Raw genomic sequence first — 24,387 nt, 5'->3', positions numbered from 1 at the left:
ATCTGCTGAGCCCTGCATCTCCAAACATCTGGGTGTCATGTTGGCTCTGTCAGCTCTGAAGCAACTATTCTTTAAGTGTCTGCATCTGCTCTAAGCTTTCTCCAAAATATTTCTTCCTTTAAAGGACTCTAGTAAATTAATGAAGACCCGCTCTGAATAGGTGGAGCTACATCTCCATCTAATCAAAAGGTCACACACACAATGCCGTATCTCTGTGGATATAATCTAATCAAAAGTTTCTACCATACAATATTGAATCAAGATTAAAAGAAATAGCTGCTCCCAAAAGATTGGATCATGATTAAAATATGACTTTACTGGGGTACATAATATTTACAGGCAGGCAAAGTGTTAACACTCAAAGGAAATACAATTAAAAGAATTTTTCTATCTGCATCTTTCATATAGTTCAGATCATCTTGTATACATCCTATATCTTGTCTATGCTCCATTTATCATAAATATTTTCTACATTATTATAAGATTTCTTAAGTATTCCATGATGGCTTGAGTCCATTATATGACTAAACATAATTTAAACATTCACTGATGTGTATTTAGCTTTTTAAATTTTTATTTATAAATAACTTTGATGAATAACTTCATTCTTAAGTCTTAAGAAAGTCACAGAAATGATGAGAAACTCAGAACATTTATATGGGATTATGGGATCTGAGGTTGAATGTATCGATACTGCTGATGATGCAAGTTGCCAAACTGCTTTCCGGAAAGCTTTTGCCATTTATACTTCCACAGACACTGTGTGAAATCCTGTTTTAATCACACAGCAGCAAGGAACATTATCGATTCTTAACATCTTGGCTCATTTCATAGGTGAAAAGTTTATTCAGTTCAAGTCTGTGGTTATTAGTAAGTTAAGTCTGAACATTTTCCATGTACTTATGAGACATCTGTTATTTCTGTGAATTGTTGGCTCATGTCCTTTGTATCTATTTATATTTTGTGGTTTCATTGTTTCTGGTGGACTTGTATGAACTCTTCATTAAGGATTAACTCTCTTTTGTTGTATTTTTTCCAGATTGTTGTCTTCTCTTTAATTTTATTAATAATAAATGGATAGACATTTTTCATATTTATATAGTTAAGATCACTTTGCAAAGCAGATTTGAAGAAGATTTAGAAAGGTGGACATGGGAGGTAGGGGTGGAAGGGATTGGGAACACCACTTCCTTTGCCTGCTTTCTAGTTTGTCCTAAATGTATGGACCAATGTCTGATTCTGAGCACAAATGTTACCTTCATACTCACAATTTAGCCTTCACTGATTCAACAGCCACCTCCTAATCTGTGACAGGTAAAGACTGTCAAAGCTCCAGGAGCCCTCTGGACCTCAGGACCAACTCAGGATTAAACTGAAAGCTGAAAGTTATAGCAGCATTGCCCTTATGTTAAACTTTTCTCAGGGCTGGGCTCCTACAACAAAAATAGTAAGTCACAGTTTGGTAATATCTCCTTGATCAATCAAGCAACCCAGTAAGAACTTTATTATTCTCACTCTGGAGCAACCTAAGGGTGGAAGTATTGGATTATCACTAAGCAATATGTCAAGTTGATATGTTCAATGGGCATAAGCCTGGAGGGCTGCTGTCCTAGTTTGCTGGCTGCTGGAATGCAGTATACCAGAAACAGAATGGCTTTTAAAAAGAGGAATTTAATGAGTTGCTAGTTTACAGTTCTAAGGCTGAGAGAATGCCCCAATTAAAACAAGTCTATAGAAATGTCCAAATTAAGGCATCCAGGGAAAGATATCTTGGTTCAAGACAGCTGATAAAGTTCGGAGTTTCTCTCTCAAGTGAAAAGGCACACAGGGAACACAGTCAGTTACTCTCTCATCTGGAAGGGCACATGGTGAACACGATGTCATCTGCTAGCTTCTTCTCCTGGTTTCCTGTTTCATGAAGCTCCCCGGGAGGTATTTTCTTTCTTCATCTCCAAAGGTTCTGGCTGGGGGACTCTGTTTCTCGTGGCTATGTCATTGTGTTCTGTTCTCTTTGAATCTCCTATTCTCCAAAATGTTTCCTCTTTTATAGGACTCCAGAAACTTATCAAGACCCACCCAAATGGGTGGAGACATGTCGTTACCTAATCCAGTTTAACAACCACTGTTGATTAAATCACATCTCCAGAGAGATGATATAATTACAGATTCAAACATACAGTATTAAATAGGGATTATTCTGCCTTTACGAAATGAGATTTTGATTCAATCATGGCTTTTCTAGGAGACATACATCCTTTCAAACCAGCACAGCCACCATCATTAATGGTGAAGCATCCATATTTGCTGCATTTGGTTAACATTACAGGCAAGAAGTCCCTACTCCACTTAATAAAGCTGAATGTGAGTATCATTGAGGGAAAAAGGCTGCGGGCACATATGAAACCAGAAGGAAAGACAAAGGATAAAGACTGAGATGGTATAATTTAGGAATGCTTAAAGTAGATAATGATGGTGATTAAATGTACAAATAAAAAAAAGTTTTTGCAAGTGGGAGAACAAATGAATGTCAACATTGCAGGATTCCTGAAAATAGACTGTATGCAGGAAAAAGTACAATCAATGCAAACTAGGGTCTTTAGTCAACAGTAACATTGTAATATGCTTCCATTGAATGTAACAAAGGCATTATAACAAAACTAAATGTCAACTGGAGGTGGGGGGTATGGGGGAAGGGTGTGGATTTTTCATGAAAGAAAAGGAAATGTCTTCATATATATTATGGTGGTGAAGGCATATCTATACACTTAGGTTGGAGTGTATGATGTGTAAATATGTTGTTCAAAAATGGACAGAGAGAAACAACTGCTAGAGAAAATGCACAGAAAGAAATGTACCTATTCACTGTCAGTAGGGAAACAGAGATGTACCCCCTTAGAGGGCAGTGTGGTGGTTCCACAGGAGGCCAGGGATGGGTTTGCCATATGACCCTGAAACCCTGTTGCTCCATGTGAATGGACATTTGCACACAGGTGTTTCTGGCAACAGTGGATGGAGGTGGCCTAAGGGTACAACAACTGAGGAATGGAAAAGGGGACTATGGTGTCTATATACAATGGACTATTGAGTGGCCCCAAGAAGAAATGAAGTTGTGAGGTATGCAGCTAGGTGTATGAACCTTAAGGAATGTATGCTGAATGAAATGTCAGGAACAAAAAGAAAAATATTATTGTGTCTCAATCATATGGAGTAGCTATAATATAAAAACTCGGTGAACTGAAGTCGAGAGCATGGATTAATTTGTTGGGACCTACTGTCAAGGGTCCTAGATAGTAAGCTCTTACAGCAGTTATGTATATTCAGGAGTTGTAACTGTTATTTCTAAATTCTGAGATACTGAGCTGTTTGTTTATAACCTGGTCATTCCCAGAAACTTCAGGTATTTATGTGACACCTGACTCAGAGTTAGAGCTCTGAAGCTATGAAAGTCAGCATTACCCCATACAGGAACTGTTTAAAAAGTTGAAAAAGTGATCAGACTTCGAATAGAGATATGAATGAAGCTGATCTGGATAGGACTAAGGTAAATCAGGATACGGGATAAAGGATGATATGGTCCATATTTTAAAAATTCAACTTCTGTATGAGAGCAAAAGGAGAGATGTCTATTTGATGCAAAATTTATATTTGGGTAGTGCATTTTTCTAATTTAACTTGCATGTTCAATTTAGTTGAACATCATAAGTATATGGAATCTTTAATAGGGCATGAGATCTTGTTGGTTTGTCTAGGTTAGTGTGATGCCCCAATGTATCCCAGAGTAATTTGGGCAGTAAATAAAGAAGTATTTACAAGGTCTCCTTGGGGGACTTGGGAGGAAGGAGGAAATATTCAACTTCCTCATTTAGAGAATTTCTGATATTCTTGCAAGTAGTGGGACAACCAAATCAATAGGTTGAACCCTTGATCTTGGGGTTCACCCTTATAAAGGTTATTTCCTGCAAAGGACAGGCTAAGCATATTTAAAATTAGGCCCAAGAATCAGCCCCAGAAAACCTCTTTTGTTGCTCAGATGTGACCTCTCTCTCTCTCTAAGCCAACTTGGCAGGTGAACTCACTGCCCTCCCTGTACCTGGGTCATGACTCCCAGGGGTGCAAATCTCCCTGGGAATATAGTACAGAAATCCAGGGATCAGCCAGGACCCAGCATCAAGGGATTGAGAAAGCTTTCTTGACAAAAAGAGGGAAGAGAAAAATGAGACAAAATAAAGTTTCAGTGGTGAGAGATTTCAAACAGAGTCAAGAAGTTATCCTGGAGGTCATTCTTATGTGTTGTATAGATATCCCTTTTTAGTTCCTGGTATATTGGAGTGGCTGCAGGGAAGTTCCTGAAACTGTTGAGCTATGTTCTACTAGCCTTGATTCTTGAAGACAATTGTATAAAAATATAGCTTTTCCAATATGAAAAAAAAAAAAGAAGTCTACTCAAGGCCTATGTTTTCAAAAATTCTTTAGGTTAACATGGAGGAAAAAGGTTGACTATTTAAAATCAATGTTAATAAATGGTAAAGATGTTTGTTAATTCTTTAAATGTGCAATTGTTAGAGTAAATGTAATGGAAAAATGATATTCAAAGGCACTAAATTTGTGACCACAGGAAAGTTACTTAACCAAGTAACTTCCTGAATTTGTTTCCCCATCTATAAAATGAAAAAATTAAATGTTTACCCCAGGCCTCTTGATAGTTATAAGAACTTAAAGTCGCTAAACACATAAATTTTCAGTTATTCTTCATTCTTAGGATAATGGAACTAACTGGTAGGTAAAGTGGTTTAATTCCTTGTATAATTTATTTAGGTAGGAATAGTAAATGCTCAATAAATATTGTCACCACTAAGTACTCAAAGCACTGTGCTAAATCCTTTTAACTTCTCATTAAACCTCTACAGTGCTGGCTGCTACTCCTCACCAATGAGGAAACTGGGGCTTGGAGAAACTTTTTTACTTTTCCCATCAGTGTGCCAGATGCTTTCCTGTAACTCATTTCTGGTGTTTCTTTTAATATAATTAACGCCTAATTTGTAGACTCATATATCCAACTGCCTACTCAATATGCCCACTTTGATGACTGATAGGCATCTCAAGCAAAATGTAAAGGAATCTCCTGATATTACCCCCAAAACCTGCTCATCCCATAATCTTTCCCACTCAGTAAATGGCAACTTCATCTTTCCAGATGCTCAAATCAGAAACCTCAGGGTTGTCCTTAACCCCCTCAAACTCGAGTTTAATCTTCCAACAAATTCTGCCAGCTCTATTTTCAAAATACTTCCAGAATCTGGACCACTTCTTACTGTTTCCAAGCAATCACTCTGGCCAGAACAACCAATGATTCTCACCAGGATTATTAAGTTTCTTCCTAAGTGGTTTATTTTTGCACTTCTGTCCCTTTAGCCTATTCACACAATGCTGCCAGCATGATTCGGCTACAATGAAGATCTGATCATATCTGTCTGCTCAGAACATGCTAATGGATTCCCCTGTGACCGAGTAAGAGCCAAAGGCCTACAGTGGCTCTGTGTGACCTGGTCCTCAATATTTCTGACCATGTTTTCTACTCCTCTCCCAGTTGCTCACTCCACTCCAGCCACACCAAGCTCATTATTCCTCTAGCTTCCCCATAGCTCACCTCCTGGCCTATCACTTGGCTAGCTCAGACATTGAAAGAGGCATGGCTGTTCCCATGTTTTCAGTTACTTAGTATATTAATACTTTTTATTTTTTAATTGAGAAGACTGGGTTATAAAAAGTGGCATATTTCAAATATCTATGTTTAACATACATTAATATTTTTAAAAGAAAGTAATCATGTGTTCCAGTTTGCAAGCTGCTGAAATGCAATATACCAGAAACAGAACAGCTTCTAAAAAGGGGAATTTAATAAGTTAAAATTTTATAGTTTTAGGGATGTAAACATGTCCAAATTCAGGCAAGGCTATGAAAATGTCCAAATTAAGGCACCAGAAAGAGGTTACCTTCATTCAAGAAAGGTCAATGAAGTTCAGGATTTCTCCCTCATGGAAGGGCACATGGCACAGTCTGCTAGCTTCCTCTCCTGGCTTCCTTCTTCATGAAGCTCCCCTGGGGGCATTTTCCTTCTTTAATGCCAAAGGTCTCTGGTTGCTGGGCTTTTGTGGCTCTAAAGCTTTTTTTCAAAATGGTTCCCTCTTAAGGGGCTCCAGTTAACAACCTCACCTTGAATGGGTGGAGTCACATCTCCAAGGAAACCATCTAATCAAAAGTTACCACCCACAATTGGGTGGGTCACAGCTCCATGGAAACTATCAAAAGCTCCCACCCAGCAATACTGAATGAGGATTAAAGGACATGGCTTTTCTGTGGTACAACATATATTCAAACTGGCATATCATGTCATTTGAAGATAAGGTCATAAGGTAAAAAAGTCTAAATTTTAGGCCTTTGTGATTATTAGACCCTGACTGAAATAGCCTTTTTGGTCTTTCTTGGTGATAAATTTTGGTTGACATTCAAACATTTGCTGAATCAATATAAAATATATTGCAAAGCAATCCAAAGTTATTTCTTGGTTGCCTCTATATCTTTTCTCTTAAATAGTCACTATTAGCAGGACAGAAAATGTTGTGCAAATATTTAATTTCCTCATAAATGGGTAGTTGCTACAAAATAAAGACAGGAATTTATGCAAAAAAAAAATCTAACTTTTCTTAATGTCCATATCTCATAGCTCTTGAGTAGAAATATCAGTTGTATGATATATAGAAGTACTCTAAGAGAGGTATGCACCTTCCCTGAACCATCCCATACAGCCTTCAAGGCAGAAACCATGTTTTACTTATATTTGTATTCCTACAATCTAATCATTCCCAGGTATTGCATTATAGGCAGTCTCTTAAATACGAAGGAAGAAAATTGGCTAAATTGACATTGCATATTAACTGTTTTTTTTTTTTTAAGATCTTATAACTTTAAATATTCAAAAGAGACTAGTTTTCTAAGTGGAGTTCCTTTCATTTTCCTGTCACTGTAGTCATCTCGCTGTTCCTCCTCAGTGTGTCCCTCATATTCCCCTCATGGCTGCAAGACAGTTGCCGTCAGGTTAAACATTGCATCTCACATGACAGCATGCCTTGCAGACACTTAAAGTTTTCTTCAAATTTCCACTTCACATTACCACTTCACTAACATACCAAATAGGGCAAGCTTTCCTCAAAGTTTCCATTGCTCTATCCCAAGCTTTCCAATAGGTCTATTGGTCGGTTCTAGTTCACATGCCAATCTCTAGTCCAAACACTGGCCAAGAGGGCAGGGACCACCATGACTAGCATGGCTCAATCATCATCATTCATTCCGTGGGACTAGGCTTCTGCAATTAAATCAGAGTTAGCAGGGAAAAGAATGGATTTTGTGCAAGAAAACTAGTGTCTATTGAGTACATTTAATCACAATTTCATGTCTGTGATTACATGTGAGCTCAACATCCTGTTGAGGAAGGGCAGGCAAGTTCTCTGACAATTTAACAGAGGAGGAAACAAAGTCACAGAGATATTGCCCCAGTTTGCCAAGATCATGTAGAAAATCAGATGCCTCTATGATTTTACAGAAGGAGAACAGTTTAGAGAAGAGGAGTGAGACAAAAGTCAGAAACCCAGGGATTCATCCTTAATCTGCACCAAAAAAATTATGTAACCTTGTGTGCTGGTTTGAAAGGAAGCATGCCCCCTAAGAAAAACCATGTTTTAATATAAATCCCATTTCATAAAGGTAGAATAATCTCTATTCAATACTGTATGTTTGAAACTGTAATGAGATCATCTTCCTAACTGATGAGATTTAGTTAAGAATGGTTATTAAACTGGATTAGGGGATGACATGTCTCCACCCATTTGAGCGGGTCTTGATTAGTTTCTGAAGTCCTATAAAAGAGGAAACATTTTGGAGAATGAGAGACTCAGAGAGGGCAGAGAATGCTGCCGCACCACGAAGCAGAGAGTCCACCAGCCAGTGACCTTTGGAGATGAAGAAGGAAGATGCCTCCCGGGGAGCTTCATGAAATAGGAAGCCAGGAGAGAAAGCTAGCAGATGATGCCATATTTGCTATGTGCCCTTCCAGCTGAGAGAGAAGCCCTGACTGTGTTTGCCATGTGCCATCTCACTTGAGAGAGAAACCCTGAACTTCATTGGCCTTCTTGAACCAGGGTGTCTTTCCCTGGATGCCTTTGATTGGACATTCCTATAGACTTGTTTTAATTGGGACATTTTCTCAGACTTAGAACTGTAAACTAGCAACTCATTAAATTTCCCTTTTTAAAAGCCATTCCGTTTCTGGTATATTGCATTCCAGCAGCTAGCAAACTAGAACACCTTGTAACAGGAAGGGCTCTCCAGAGAAAGAGGACCAATAAGATACACATACACACATGCATGCACACACGCTTATTCATTCATTCATTGCTTTTAATGAATAATCTCACACAATTATGATTTGGGCTGGCAAGTTAGAAATTTGTAGAACAGTCTGGAAACTCAGGAAAGAGCTGATTCTGCTGTCTTGAGATGGAATTTCTTCTTTTCTAGGTGTGTTAGTTTGCAAGCTCCTAGAATGCAATATACCAGGACTGGAATGACTTTTAAAAAGGGGAATAAATTACAAGTTTACAGTTCTAAGCCTATAAAAATGTCCAAACTAAGGTATCCAGGGAAAGATACCTTAATTCAAGAAAGGCCAGTGCATCTGGAACACCTTTGTTAGCTGAAAAGTTACGCTGGTCCCTTGCTCCTGGGCTCTGTTGTTTCCAGCCTCTGTCCCTGTGGGGCTTCCTCACTTTGCTTCTCCCAGACTGGCTTTCATCTCTTGGCTTCCCTTGGCTCTCTCTAGGTTCTGGCTTGCTTAACATCTCATGGTGACATCTACTGAGCTCCAAGCATCATGTGTTGGCATCTGTGCCAACTCTGCTCTGAAGTTTCTGTTGGCTCTGTCATTTCTCCAAAATGTTTCCTCTTTTAAAGGACTCCAGTAAACTAATCAAGACCACCTGGAATGGGTGGAGTCACCTTTCCATCTAATCAAAAATTTATACCCACAATTGGGCATGCCACATTTCCATGGAGATAATTTAATCAGAAGTTTCCACCCTACAGTATTGAATCAGGGTTGAAAGAAATGGCTGCCCTGACAAGAATGAATCAGAAATAAAACATGGCTTTTCTAGGGTACATTCAACTTTCAAACTGATACTCCAGAAAACTTCAGTTTTTGCTGTTAAGGCCTTCAACTGTTTACATGAGGTCCACCAACATTATGGAGAGTGTGCTGGTTTGAAAAGATTATGTACCCTAGAAAAGCCATGTTTTAATCCTGATCCATCTTGTGGAGGCAGCCATTTCTTTTCATTACTATTCAGCACTGTAGGCTGGAAGCCTGATTAGGTTATCTCCAGGGAGATGGGACACATTCAATTGTGGGTATTAACCTTTGATTAGACGGAGATGTGACTCCACTCACTCCAGGTGGGTCTTGACTAGTTTACCGGAACCTTTAAAAGAGGAAATGCTTTGGAAAAAGCTTCAGAGCCATGAAAACCATGAGAGTCCACATAGCCAGAGACCTTTGGAGATGAAGAAGGAAAACACCCCTAGAGGAGCTTCATGAAACAAGAAGCCAGGAGAGAAAGCTAGCAGATGTCACCATGTTCACCATGTGCCTTTCCAGTTGAGAGAGAAACCCTGAACTTCACTGGCCTTCTTCAACCAAGGTATCTTTCCCTGGCTACCTTAGATTGGACATTACTATAGCCTTGTTTTAATTTGGACATTTTCGCAGCTTTAGAACTGTAAACTTTCAACTTAATAAATTCCCCCTTTTAAAAGCCATTATGTTTATCACATTCTGGCAGCTAGTAAACTAGAACAGAGGGTAATTACCTTTAGATATTAGCCATATCTACAAAATAACTTCACAGCAACAACTAGATAAATGTCTGATTAAATAACTGCGTAGTATAGTCTAAGTTGGTATATAAAATTAACCATCAGAAACCTAAAAGGTTTTTAGACATCTCAGGGCCTCCATTTCTTCATCTCTAAAATAAAAATCTCTTTCTTGCTCCAGATCTGCACTTGGGCTGATTAATCATTAAGACTCTCTTCTAGGTCTAGCAGAAGTGAGTTGTTGGACTTTGAACCTTGCAGGGCCAAGAGAGAAGAATTAGATTCATTTTAATGATCTTTTTTAAAAAAACAAACAACAGAAAAACCACTCCCTCTTTTGTCTTGAAAGTAAATATGTAAGGGTGTTCTTTTAAAAACCTCTTGTCTATTCCTGAAGCTGCACCTCTGGGGTTGCATGTCTAAATCCTTCTAGATCCAGGTTTGACATTCAAGGAACATGGGCCTTCCTCTGCATTTTGTTCCTCATTTAGAGGGCAAGTCCCCTGTGAATCTACCCCAGAACCCATGGTGCCAGAGTCCTTTATTGCTTGGAAACTAGGATATCCTGAGGGCTCCCTGGTGGTCAGCCCCCACGGCACTTAGGCTGCATTCATTCTAAATTCTGTTCTCAAGTTACACTGCGTTGCCAAAGAAGTGGCTTTATGGGGGCTTGAGAGGGAAATAGTTATTTGGTAACTCAGGGAGCATTACATTTTAAGTTTTATTACCATATGATGTATTTTCCAATCTTCTAAATTCATAGATCTGGACATTTTGCATTTCAGCAGTATTGAAAATCCCTTACTTTTGGATTCTTTTGGATAAAAATTTAGGGTGCTCAACATATTATCTCATGAGACTTTACAATTAAGAATAGATTAGGTAACTTGCGAAAGATTGTCAAATTGGTGAAAAACAGAGTTGAGAGTAGAAACTAGGGCTATGGCACAGCTTCTGAAGTGTCACCTAGGTATAATAATTTTCGTACTTTCAAAACATACACTATTTGCACTCTAAGTCACCCACTGTTAGGATTTCAGGGTACATTGTTTCTGAAAAATCTGGATCGGGAATTTTACTTGAAGATGACTGCTTATAAATTTTATCACTTAAGCCAGGGACTAGCAAACTTTTTTCTGTAAAGAGACAGATAGCGAATATTTTAGACTTTGCAAACCAGATAGTTTCTCTTGAAACTATTCAACTCTACCGTGGTAATGAGAAATAGCCATATATAACATGTAAACAAATACACTTAGCTTATTTACAAAAACAGGTTGCAGACTAGATTTGGTCCATGAGTATTGTTTGCTTGTCATCCTGTGACCTATACTGGCATGCTATTTGGACCATATACTCTTCTTTTTTTGGAAGCAGATAGAAATTGTATTGAGTCCACATGTGAGATGACATGGGGGCACTTTTGCAAGAAAAGAAAGATGAAAGGAGAAAAGTGACAGGCAATGTGGGGCCATTTTCTTTTATAGATTAGCTTTACTTACTCCCCACCCCGCCCTCCTTCCTCGTTTGGGCCTTTCTCCTACCCTCCCTTCTCTCCAGGGTGGTGACTGGGGGTACATAGAGCATTTGTGTGGGCCAGTTGGCTCCACCCTTCTCTGTAGATGGCTCACTTAGGTGGGGAAGGGGGAGGTTGTTTGGCTCCAGGTGGGTCAGCTGCTGCCTGGTATATCCTGTAAGTGGATAGCCCCAGGCAGGTTGTCTGTCTAGGACACTGGCCCTCCTGACCTTAATTAACTGTCCTTGTTTAAGGTCTCCTGCAGTTTTTTTTTCTCTCTCTGTTCTAGTTTTCCTTACCACCACCTCCCTTCCACCTTACTTCCTGTGCATTGTCAGGCCAAGTCAATTCCACTGCCACAATATCTTTTGAATCTGTAGTTTCTTATTCATTCCCCAGTCCTGGCTGGAAAAATTATCCCAGCAGGATTATTGTGATAGCTCAACACACCTCCTTACTTCTTACCTCTTCTATTCCAAGCCTCCCTTGACACTGCTGTCGGATTATCCTTCCTAAATATACTTCTGATATAACTCCACAGCTCAAAAGCCCTAAAGGGCTCCCTATTGTTAGAAAGAAAGCCATTCCTGAAAGAGAACAAACCACTTATCTGATTGTGGAGAAGAAAAGAATTTATTCATGATCTTGCAAGAATGGGTGCTCAACCAAAAAAAAAAAAAAGATGGCTGGTGCACCAAACAACTGAAAGCAGTAGTATAATTTCCTAAACCTAGCACACAGTCTCTCCCGTTTCTCCACTGATTGGATATTCCAGAGATTACAGCCTATCCGGATAGTCTAACTAATTCAAATTTCCTGCCGAAGGTTCCCACTTTTGATTATGCTTTTGGCCATTGCTTATTTAAACTTGTTTCTATCAATTTGGCACCAATTCTAGGCTTGCATCAGAGGATCTCTCCTTTCCCTACCCTTAGGACTGGTTTAAGCTGTCCTGTAGCCCTTTCCTGAACCATCTTGTGTGAAAATTAAACTTGATTTTATTCTTACACTATTGCTTACTAAAATTATTTACACATTTTCACTCTGGTCTTCAACTCCTTCCATAATTTAAAATCATTCCGTTTTCTCTCTTCAACCTCATCTCCAGTGAAGCTGAACTACTCATCATTTCCACCTTCATGTCTTTGCCCAAGCTATTTCCAATCTTAAGACTTCATTCCCTGCTCTCTGCTTTTAGAAACTAAATTGCTTGCTGCTTGTCACATGCTTCAGACCTCCTCTAGGCTTTTGCTCACAATTGGACCTTATACACTTTCACATGATGTTTTATGTCCCTCATTGTGCAACTGGAAAACAAAGCATTTTTCCACCTTCCATCTGAAAGAAATATGGATATAACTGAGAACACCAAGAATAGATGAGTGGTGAGATTAATGTTTGGTTGGAACATGGATATTTCTTGATCATAGAATAAGCTGCCACATATAAAATGCACCTTGATAACTTCACTTTTACCTTAATCATATTACAACAAGTTTGTTTTTTCTTCTGAGATATTATAAAGGCTTTAAAAAATGTTGGCAGAATGATATGGAGAGCCTCCTAGTTTCTAAACTTTAGCAAATGTCTTTTCAAAATGGTGCTGTTCTGCTTCCTTTAATTATGGGCTGAGACACTCACAAGATCTCTTATTTCGATATATCTCCTACAAGATGCCCATGGACTAAGATCAGTTGGGATCACAACAGAAAGCAGATGGCTCATTAAAATCAAGATCATTCAGCGATGTGGGTAGAGTGTTAGAGTTCCCAGGGGATGGGACATTTACCCAAGGGTTATACCAGAGAGGCTGTTATCCACCCCTAGGCCTGTAAGGACGACTCGAGGGCAAACCCTGGGGCCTGCAATCATGAAAAGGAGGCTTTCTTAAAAGCACTAGTGGCACTCTGTCATGTACACAGCTAGCCTTGGGTAGACTGTTGTCCACTTGGTAGCTCTCCTCTTTAAGCTAGGAACTCTGTTTCCCAGAACCCCTTTCCTGTATTGTTCCAGGTTAGAGTTTGCCCATGAGAAGAACTTGCATAAGATTTGGAAGGTGGGTGTGAAGGAAGATCATTATTCTTGGAAGGTCACTTTGGTCAGAGGTGACAGACAGTTGTGGCTGTTCCTGGCAGGCCCCACCTCCCTTCCTGACCCACACACAGCTTATCTTCCCAATTGCTGATGTGTTCACCAACTCACCCTCAAGCCTGCCATCAAGTACTTGGTGGCAGTTTCCCCAGACTTCTCCATAACCTCCCCTTTCTTGGTCCCAGTTTGTCAACCAAACATGTATGGCTCCTCAAAATTTGCTCTGAGAAAATTCTTGGAAAGCACCTGTGCCAGTGTATCTGGCTGACGTGACTAGTAATTATTTTTCTGATCCTCTGACTCCACCAGATCTTCACTTGCCCAGAGCCTTCCACATTTGCATAACATCCAGTTTCTATCTTAAATTCTTATTTCTGTATTATCTGAAATGACTCTCTTTTCGTGACTGAACTCTGACACATAAATAGCTCAAAACTACTTTTCAGGGAGGGAACCAGGTAAATAAATACTTTGAGCCCCCTCCCATCCTCCTTTCAATCTTGCGTCAGAACTCTCCATTAGCTGAACATGACCAAAGCCAAAAGCAAGAGATCTCAGATTGTTGAACAAGCAAGCCAGCTTCCAGAATAGAGAATGGGGGCAGGAGTGGGGGGTGGGTGTCAGGAGGGGCAGAGAGATCTCTGGTACAGGCCACAAAACAGTTATGGTTAAACCAAACATTCAAGAAAATGTGAGACCTTCTTATATCAGTTACACACATGTAGCAAAAGACAAGGTGAATCACTTTTTCCGTACTTTCCCCTCTCAAAAAAAAAGTAAAAACAATCAAAGCCTTCAAATAAGTAGCTAAGAAAAAGTAAGAAGCTTAATAGCAACTTATTTGTTGAATGACTTGCTTTGTTTTAATGTAAATGAACTGCATTTAAACACATTTTATAAAAAGACTAAATAAAATAATGGTCGCTATGAACCACCTGTGTTTTGCCTTTATTTAGGAGAGAAGAAAAACAATGGATCCTGAATTTTTATAAAGAAATTTAAATTAGACATTAAAAAAAGAAGAAAAACATTAGCTATTTGTTCCAAAGTCATAAAGTAAGGACCTATTCTGGAGAGAATCCTAACAATCCTAGCAGAGCTTAGGTAATTTTTCACCTCTTTCTACGAAGAACCCTATTGGAAATCAAAAGGATTCTCGTAAGCAGTGCCATCCAACAAGAACATAATGCTGGCCACAAACGCAAGCCACATATACAATTCTCTAGGAACTACGTTTTTTTAAAAAAAAACTAAGAAAGAGGTACAATTAAATTTAATAATACACTTTCATTTAACCCAACATATCAAAAATATTACCATTTCAACATGCAATTGATATTAAAAAATCATTAATGAGTTATTTCACGTACTCTTTTCATACCAAGCCCTCGAAATCCAGGCTATATTTTACACATATCACACTTAATTCAGACCTGCCACATCTCAAGTACTCAGTAGCTACAGGGGGGTCGTGGCTATTATACTGGACAATGCAGCTTTAGAGTATCTTAAAGTCTATTAAGAGTTTGTCATTCAAAGAATACAGTATAATATTCTGTGGCTGAAAGAGCACACCTTTTTTCACCAGTGTTTCTAGTTCTCTTCTTTTGCATACTTTCCCACCCCCTTGTAGTTGGGCAAGGCCAAATGACTTGCTCTGGCCAATGAATTGCAAGCAGAAGGATTGCATAGCTTCCAGTTAGTGGCATTTCAGGCCTGACAAAAACTTCTCCGTGCTCTCTCTTCCCCTGCCATGATGATTGTGGAAGCTTGTGTTGATAATAAGGGGGGTGCTCTGAGATTGCAGTCTGAAATGCTGAGCCAACGCATGGAGGACAGCTGCCCTACATAACTGGGATAGGAAACTTTTGTTCTATTAAGCACTGCTTCTCTCTGGGGGCCTTCTCAGGGTTCTGATAATAACTGCTTCCTTTTTGCCCCTTCACAGCAACTGCTCTCTGATGTTGGTAGTCCTGATGTTCTGCTTTTCCCGACTCTCAGCCTTAAATTTGTAAGGAAATGCTTGGAACCAATTTGATTGTAAATAATTTAAAGAAAGAATAAAGACCAATCAGGTTCAAGCCAACAGATATTCTTAAACACAGATCATTCTTAAACACAAATCACTCTGAGCAATGAGTGCACATTTTTACCTAAGGATGAAGGGCATCTTTTGTATTAGAATAATAAGTGGTGGTAAGGGAATTATTTTAGATTGTTGCTTTGATTATTTTTTTATATTCATTCAAGGATTTCTTTCTTGAGTGTGTTCATTCCATTCTGTCTTTAGGCTCATTACACAACTTTGGCAAATATAACATACTGTATGTTCATTCAAAATTCTGGAAGGAAATAGATGGCATAATCAAAGGGGTAATTGAGGAGTGTTTACTAAAGGGACAGTTTACCAAAATCGATGCAAATCAATTACTGGAAGTGAGAATGCACATTTTAGAAGGTTATACATGTTTTAAAAGTTTCAGATAGATTTCCAATGCACCTTTCCAAAAGTGATCAATTTATGCTCTCACTGGGAATGTAAAATTGTTTTCTGTTTCCACATGGACACTTTGCCAACACTGGGTATTATCTTTGATTTGTCTCTTTGATAGCAAATAATGTTAACTCATTTCAACTTTGTATTTCTTAGTTAGTGAAAGAAAAAATATTTGGGACAATTGTATTTCTTCACTTACATACTGCCTGTCTTTATAGTTTTCCCTTTGTGCTATTATTGCATGTTTTGACTGGTAAAACTCGCTAAATGCTAACAATTGAGTGTTTTTATTAGACTAAATTCCCTACATAAATAATTTCATGCAATATCCCTTACAACCCTGGCATCAGTACAATTTCTCTCATTATATAGATGAGGAAATTAAGTTTATGAAGCTAAACTTTAATCAGAGTCACTTAACTATTGTAGTGGATGCCAGTGATGATATGCCCCAACCCCCTTCTCCATAGCACCCGCCCTTCAGCTGCCGTGGTTGATGGCTGACCACTCACAGAAGCAACTTCTGTGGAAAATAATCTCCAAGCCAAGCAGGGTGGCCAGCAACTGATGACTGACGGACAGGGAGGAATTTACAGAGCCCAGTCCCCTGGTCTCCTGTTTGCCCCATATCTTCCTGTGGGGGTCAGGCAAAGGCTTGACTTTAGCTGAACCCTAATATCTGCCCAGCTTCTTCCCCAACCTACCCTCCTCTCACTCCTCCAGCTCTCCCTGACAAGCAGCTCCTCAGTAAATCACTCGTACAAGAATTTTCCTCTGAGGCTCTGCTTCTAGGGAACCCAACCTAAGACAGCTGGTAAGTGTGAAATTTCATACTCAAACCCTGGCAATCCAACTCCAGAATTCACACATGCAATCAGCAGAGCATACTACTTTCCTGTCAGAGACACCAGCTCGGACAGCACAGATAGCAAACACTTTCTCTTAATTTGTTACTAGCCTTTTAACTTTGTATTTACCATACAGAGTTATTAACTATATATACACAAATCGATTGTTCTTTTCCATTGTGATTTCTACTCTTGATGCCATGCTTATTGATCCTGAGGTTTGAGATATGTATTGTTCCAATTCATTTTCTGGTTTCCTTTGTTTACATTTATTTTTTAAATCCATATGTTTAGTTGTTTGACAAATTATTTAGGAGGGAAAAGGTTTAGATTCATATACCCTGATCATTCTAGCACCATTAAAAATACATCATGTACTACAACATTTATCCCATTTACTCATAACGCACCCTTGATCTTGCTTTTTTGGCTCTATACTTTTCTACCGATTCCCATATTATAATGCCAGTACCAAAATTTAAAAATTTCTTCTTATTGAAGTTATGGGAAATTTTTTTCCATTTTTATTCCATATAAACTTTGGAAGTTAGGCCAGTTAAAAAAATAACTGAGGGCAGCCTGTGGGGAAAGAAGACAGAGTAGGGAGCTCCAGGACTCAGTCTGTCCTCCAGGACAGCTGGTAAACAGCCAGGAACTGTCTTAAGCAACTGTTCTGGGCCTCTGAAGATCAGAAGAGCACTTTGCAGCATCCAGGGAAGAGGTGGAGGAAGTGACCAATGAATTGTGAATTTTTCCATGAACCCACAATTTCTCTAAAAAAATTTTTATTAAAAAAAAAAAACTGAGAAACTCATTGAGCTGCACACTTGTATGTATTTTTCTGTATGTTATCTTTCAATTTAAAATTTTACAAAAAATACCTTTGGCATTTTACTGTTTATAAAACAATTTGGGGAGAATTGGCATCTTACAATATTGAAGAATTCCTTCCAATCATATGCTATCTCTCAGTTATTCAAGTATTTTTATGACCTTAGGAAAGTTGCATAGGTTTTAGATTTTCTTTGCTTCATATACCTTAAATTTATTCATAGATTTATTATGGTTTTTATTATTGCAAACACTGTGTTTTGAAATGGGGGTGAATATGTAGAAGAGCTATTGCCTATTTATTTTGTGAGACCGCATCAGTACAAATATATTCACATATTACCTGGATTGTAGTAAAAAAATATTACTGGCAAATAATTTTCAATCCTGGGATATTCAATTTAATTCTAATGTTTCATAGATGTATCTACTGTATGTATGGTTTCTTAAGAAGTAAATTTACATTATGTTTTGGGGACAAGTCCAATAGTCTCTCCTTGGTAGAAGGTCCTGGGATATCTGGATTCTCCTGAGGGCTTTATCCAGGGATGACAGATAGCTGCTACACACAACTGCAGCATGCCAGCTGCCATCTGTTCTGACTGATTGGACATCTGTTCAGATTGGTTGGTCAAATTATTAAATTTTGCATGACATAGCTCCCACTCAAGTGAAGTATGTAACACGTCATGCTGTTCACAGGTCCTGGGCATTAGTGCACTGATCTTAGAAAGCTATGAAGAATTTTACTGGTTCAGTTGAGCAAGATAATTATCTAAGCAAAGGAGTCTTAAATTAACCTCTGTTCTAGTTTGCTAGCTGCCAGAATGCAATATGCCAGAAACAGAATGGCTTTTAAAAAGGTGAATTTAATAAGTTGCTAGTTTGCAGTTCTAAGGCTGAGAAAATGTCCCAATTAAAGCAAGTCTATAGAAATGCCCGATCTAAGGCATCCAGGGAAAGACACCTTGGTTCAAGAAGGCCGATGAAGTTCAGGGTTTCTCTCTCAAGTGGACGGGCACATAGTGAACACAGTCGGGGTTCTTCTCTCATCTGGAAGGGCGCATGGCGAACACAGTGTCATCTGCTAGCTTCTTCTCTTGGCTTCCTGTTTCATAAAGCTCCCTGGAAGACATTTTCCTTCTTCATCTCCAAAGGTCGCTGGCTGGTGGACTCTGCTTCTCATGGCTATGTCGTTCTGCTCTGCTCTCTCTGAATCTCACTCATTCTCCAAAATGTTCCCTCTTTTATATGACTCCAGAAACTAATCAAGACCCACCCAAATGGGTGGAGACACATTTCCCCTAATCCAGCTTAATAACCACTCTTGATTGGGTTACATCTCCAGGGAGATGATCTAATTACAGATTCAAACATACAGTATTGAATAGGGATTATCCTGCCTTTACAAAATGAGATTTCGATTAAAACATGGTTTTTCTAGGGGACATACATCCTTTCAAACCAGCACAACCTCTTACCCGCAAAAAGGTATTTTCTTAAAGCAGATACTGTTCCCTACTTGGAGGCAAGGCAGCTTGAACAGGGAAATTATTTCTCCTAAAGAGATAGCAGGGTAAACGGTGGCTACTGAATTTCACTCTTAATAGGCACATAATCCTCAAGCACAGTAGATAGTAAATTAACTACTTTGCCTTTAAATAACAGAAGCATTGCCTTTCCAGCTCAAGATTTCTGGGTCATTACTGTCCCCACCTCCCCCTCAACCTTACTCAGACAATTTTTTATTTTAAAGTTCATTATTTTCAACATCTCACTCCTGGTTCCAATACTTAACCACTTTTCCTTTTAAATTAGGATCTGGAACTAGACATGATATAGAATAAAGTATTCAAACTAAAAAGAGAAACATGGGGCTAGGCTTTAGGAACCTACCAAAACCAAGGATTTCAATGCCATCAAGAAGGTTTACCCCTTAATCCTGCTGCTCAGGATGAAGTAACGTTTATCCCTCTAGTTTTACATCTTATAGCTTTAGCCACCTGCAAGAGACCATTTTGATTCACTGGCTCCAGTTCCAAAAGATCCCCCCCAAAATGCCTTTAACTCAGTTTAGATCAAATACACTTCTCTGTTCCAGTCAGCTATAGTCCATTGTCCTAGAAATGGGCCCTTTTGTAAAATTCAGCTGCATCTCGGGTAACCATGTGGATTGTGAGTATGGCTGTCTTCAAATTAAGTGCTTAGGAGCTAGAGCATGGTGAATGCAAAACAGATGGGCAGGGTGCATGGTGGGTGCAGTGGTAGAATGCTCATCTTTCATGAGGGAGACCCGGATTTGATTCCCAGACCATGTACCTAAAAAAAAAAAAAAAAAAGAGATGGGCAGATATTGCCACTGCATTTAATAAACAGACTAAGAAGCTGTTTATATAATGACATATTGCTATTTACCACTTGTTCTAGGTTGCTAGCTGCCAGAATGCAATATACCAGAAACATAATCGCTTTTAAAAGGGGGAATTTATTAAGTTGCTAGTTTACAGTTCTAAGGCTGTGAAAATGTCTACACTAAAACAAGGCTATAAAAATTGTCCAAATTAAGGCAGCACCAGGAGGTTACCTTCACTAAAGAAAGGCCGATGAAGTCCATGGTGTCTCTCTCAACTGGAAAGGCACACGGTAAACATGGTGACATCTGTTCGCTTTCTCTCCAGACTTTCATTTCATGTAGCTTTCCCAGGGCATTTCCTTCTTCATCTTCAAAGGTCTCTGGCTGCGTGGGCCCTCATGGCTCTCGTGGCTCTGAAGCTTTTCCCAAAATATTTCCTCTTTTACATGATTCCATTAAACTAGTCAAGACCCACCTGAAGTGGGTGGAGTCACCTCTTCCTCTAATCAAAAGTTAATACCCGCAACATCTCCGTGGAGATAATCTAACCAAGTTTTCAACCTACGGTACTGAATAGGAATTAAAAGAAATGGCTGCCTCCATGAGATGTATCAAGATTAAAACATGGCTTTTCTAGGGTACATAATCCTTTCAAACTAGCACACCATTGTTAAAACTTCCCCCTCCAATCAATTTCCCAGTGCCAAAATCCTCTCACTGTGTCAAGGCTACCTGTCTTCCAAAAGCTTCTGTTAAAAAGAAAAATGACCTCTTCTACTTCTGACTTCACATTGTACTCCCTTTCCTTTATTGCACTACAGTCACATTTGCCTTCTTTCTGTTCTTAAACTCACCTTGATAATTCCCAGTTTCAGATTTTTAGAGGTACTGTTTGCACTGCCTAAAGCACTCTGCCTCAGAGATCTTTACCTGGCTGGCTCTGTCAGGCTCAAACACCACTTTAAAGAGTTCTTCTATAATTATACAACTTTGAGTACATGTCAATATTTGAAAATTCTGAGTACATTTGCTTGTTTTCTAGTTATTTATAAGAAGCTGCAAGTAGTATAATATTCTACTAAAAAGTTGCTTAATTTAGAATTTATTATCTCACTTATATAAAAATGTTCCAGTTTCAAGGCTGGTTAGTTGGCTCAGGAATGTCAACAGGACCCCATAGTGGGTCTTTCTGCCCTTGTCATCCATAACCTCTGCAGCAAGAGAGCTGAAGAAGTTCCTGTCATATCCTAAAGTACGATGGAAGGAGTGGGAACTTCTTGCACATCTAAGGGAGAGAAAAACTTTCCAGGCAGCCACCAGCATACTTTCACTGAAATCTCAATGGCCAGTGTTTGCTTATGTATCCAAAGCTCTGAGGAAGGTTGAGAAAGCAGGTATCTGTCATTTTCATTTTCAGTTCTTCATGGAGGTGAGCTCTGACAGCAAGTGAGGGGGAAGGGGAGGTATGGCTCTTGAAAAGACAAAAAGCAAGTCTACTATATGGTCTGTTTCTATGAATTTATCTGTAGTATGGAAATTTCACAAGAGCAGGCACCTGATCCAGGTTCCAAGATCTGCCTCTGAATTTACCAATTACATGAGCCAATAGATTCTCTTTATTGTTTAAGCCAACCAGAGCTGTATTCTGTTGCTTGCAACTAAAAGCATCCTAAGAGATAGCCAAACGCAATCTGATAAGTAAATATAGTTAAGTCAATCTTTAGGCATCACTAATGCAGGGATGACTTATACTTTAGACACAATAGGCACATATCCCAGGACATACAATACTTTTAGATGCCATGAAAAGGTTTTCATTTTAATTCAATTAAAATACATACAATAATAATGAATAGACAATAACGAATACAGTCAGGATTATGTTTGTCTTTATCTCAGCACAGTTATAATCTAATTTTTAAATATTTTTATGGAGGAAGGGGCCCATGAAATTAAAAGTAAAGTCATAATGTGGCCCTGATTAGATTGTCAGATTATCATCTTGGGTATCCAGTATGGGACCCTTTGGGGATGAGAGAAGCAGTCAGGGATTTTATTAGTAGAGAGAAAATTCAAGAAACTACCAAATATATGAGATGCTTTTTCAGAAATACAGACCAGTCAGCATATTGTAATAGGGAGTCCTGAAAACCCAAAAGCAAGTAAGATGATCCTGGGAACCTAGAGAGTAGGAAATGATAGAAATGTGGGAAGATGGATAATAGAAGGAAAGGAAGAGAAGCTGAGAACGGACAAAAGAGATTAACTATAAATAATTTCCTTACATTAATGATGGCCCTGGTTCCAGGTCTACAGAGATATTCTAGCTGGGAGCTATGATTGCTATTCTAGGAACCCAACATTTTCCCCACTTTTGAAACAAGCTCTCAGATTAGCTTTCAGAAATAAGTCTGCCATCAACAGCTGGGTTAGATTGTTTCATATTGCAAGTTATTAGTTCCTGTTCCAGTTCTTATTCTTAATAATTCCGGTTCTTAATAATTCCATGGTCTCTTAGTGGTAAAACTAAAGGTCAAAAAAAAAAAAAGCAAAGTAGATTAATAGCCCTGCTCTTGCTACTCCTAGCAGTGCCCGATTATCCAAAATAAAACAAAACGAAAAATGCTTGAAGGATTTAATTCACTAAAAACAAGTGCAGCAGCAGGTGAGAAGCACAAGACTAAAGTCTCATTAATTCAAACATACCGAAATTATATATAATCTATCTTATCCGAACTCAATGGAATGAAGCTAGAAATCATTAACAGAGGAGACCTGGAAAATTAAAAAATATGTGGAAATTATACATTGCACTCTTAAACAACCTCTGAATCAAAGAAGAAATCACAGGGGAAATTAGGTAACATCTTGAGGCAAATGAAGATAAAAACACAACATGAAAATACTTGGAGATGCAGCAAAGGCAGTGCTGAAAGGGAAATTTATAGTTCTAAATGCTTTTATCAAAAAAGAAGACAAATCTCAAATCAGAGACCTAACCTCACAACTGGAGAGATTATACAAAGAAAGGCAAATTAAGCCCAAAGGGAGCAGAAGGAAGGAAAAAGCATATTAGAATGGAGGTAAATGAAATGGAAATTAAAAAAAAAATAATAAAGTTATTGAAAACAAAAGTTAGTTTTTTGAAAAGATCAATAAAATGGAAAACCTTTAGTTAGCAAGACTGGCAAAGAAAAGAAAGAGAGAGGACACATGAAAAGAGGGACATAACTACTGACCCAACAAATAAAAAGCATTTTAGGTCAGTGTGTTGGTGGCTCAGTGGCAGAATTTTTGCCTGCCATGCTGGAGACCCAGGTTTGATTCCTGGTACCTGCCCATGCAATAAATAAATAAATATGTGAAAATTTTTAAAAAGGCATTTTAACAGGATACTCTGAACAACAGCATAGCAACAAATTAAATAACCAAGATAAAATGGACCAATTTCTTGAAACACACAAAATAACTACACAGACTCAAGAAGAAATAGAAGATCTCAGACCAATAAATAGATTGAATCAGTCAACAAAGAAAAGCCCAGGACCATATGACTTCACTGGTGAATTTTACTAAACAATCCAAGAAGAATTCAAACGAATCCTTCTCAAATTTTTCCAAAAAAATTTAAAAGTGAGAACACTTCCCAACTCATTCCCTGAGGCCAGCATCAGATAAAGATACTGATACCAAAGTCAGATAAAGATACCACAAGAAAGGAAAATTACAGACCATATCCCTTATGACTATAGATGCAAAAATCCTCAACAAAATACTGCTCTTTTGGTTTGCTAAAACTGCTGGAATGCAATATACCAGAAATGAACTGGCTTTTAACAATGGAGATTTATAAGCTTAGAAGTTACAATTCTAAGGCTGCAAAAAATGTCGAAATTAAGATGTTAACAGGAGGAAACCTTCTCTGAAGAAAGGCAATTGGCATCTGGAACACCTCTGTCACATGGGAATGCATGTGGCCGGCATCTGCTGGTCCTTTTTTTTTTTTTTTTTTTTTTTTTTTTTTAGAAAGGGAAACATCTTTAAACATTTTCTTGTTTTTATTGTATTCTGTTTCTCCGTATTTGTTACATGGGCTGGGGCCGGGAATCGAACCGAGGTCCTCCGGCATAGCAGGCAAGCACTTTGCCCGCTGAGCCACCGCGGCCCGCCCTCTGCTGGTCCTTTTCATGAGGGTTTTGTTGCTTTCAGCTTCTGGCTTCAGTGGCTCTCTCAGCTTCTCTGAGACATCTCTCAGTTCTCTGAGCTTTTTCTGTCCATTTTTCTAATAAAGGACTTCAGAAAAAGGATTAAGACCCACCTTGAA

The 24,387-nt window shown here is 38.7% G+C and overlaps 2 long non-coding RNA genes across 5 annotated transcripts in view; both read right to left on the bottom strand.

Annotated features, from left to right (window-relative positions):
- Positions 1-24,387, bottom strand: part of LOC143646232 (uncharacterized) — a 119,302-nt gene that overhangs the window by 66,332 nt on the left and 28,583 nt on the right. The window lies entirely within an intron of this gene.
- Positions 18,560-20,397, bottom strand: LOC143646235 (uncharacterized). Its single transcript, XR_013157407.1, has 2 exons — positions 20,295-20,397; positions 18,560-20,029 (listed from the first exon to the last, which is right to left on the bottom strand). It is a non-coding gene; the product is annotated as an uncharacterized LOC143646235 (long non-coding RNA).

Source organism: Tamandua tetradactyla, chromosome 9, assembly GCF_023851605.1.
Source record: "Tamandua tetradactyla isolate mTamTet1 chromosome 9, mTamTet1.pri, whole genome shotgun sequence".
Classification (NCBI taxonomy): domain Eukaryota; kingdom Metazoa; phylum Chordata; class Mammalia; order Pilosa; family Myrmecophagidae; genus Tamandua; species Tamandua tetradactyla.
This window is presented reverse-complemented; position numbering and strand designations above follow the sequence as displayed.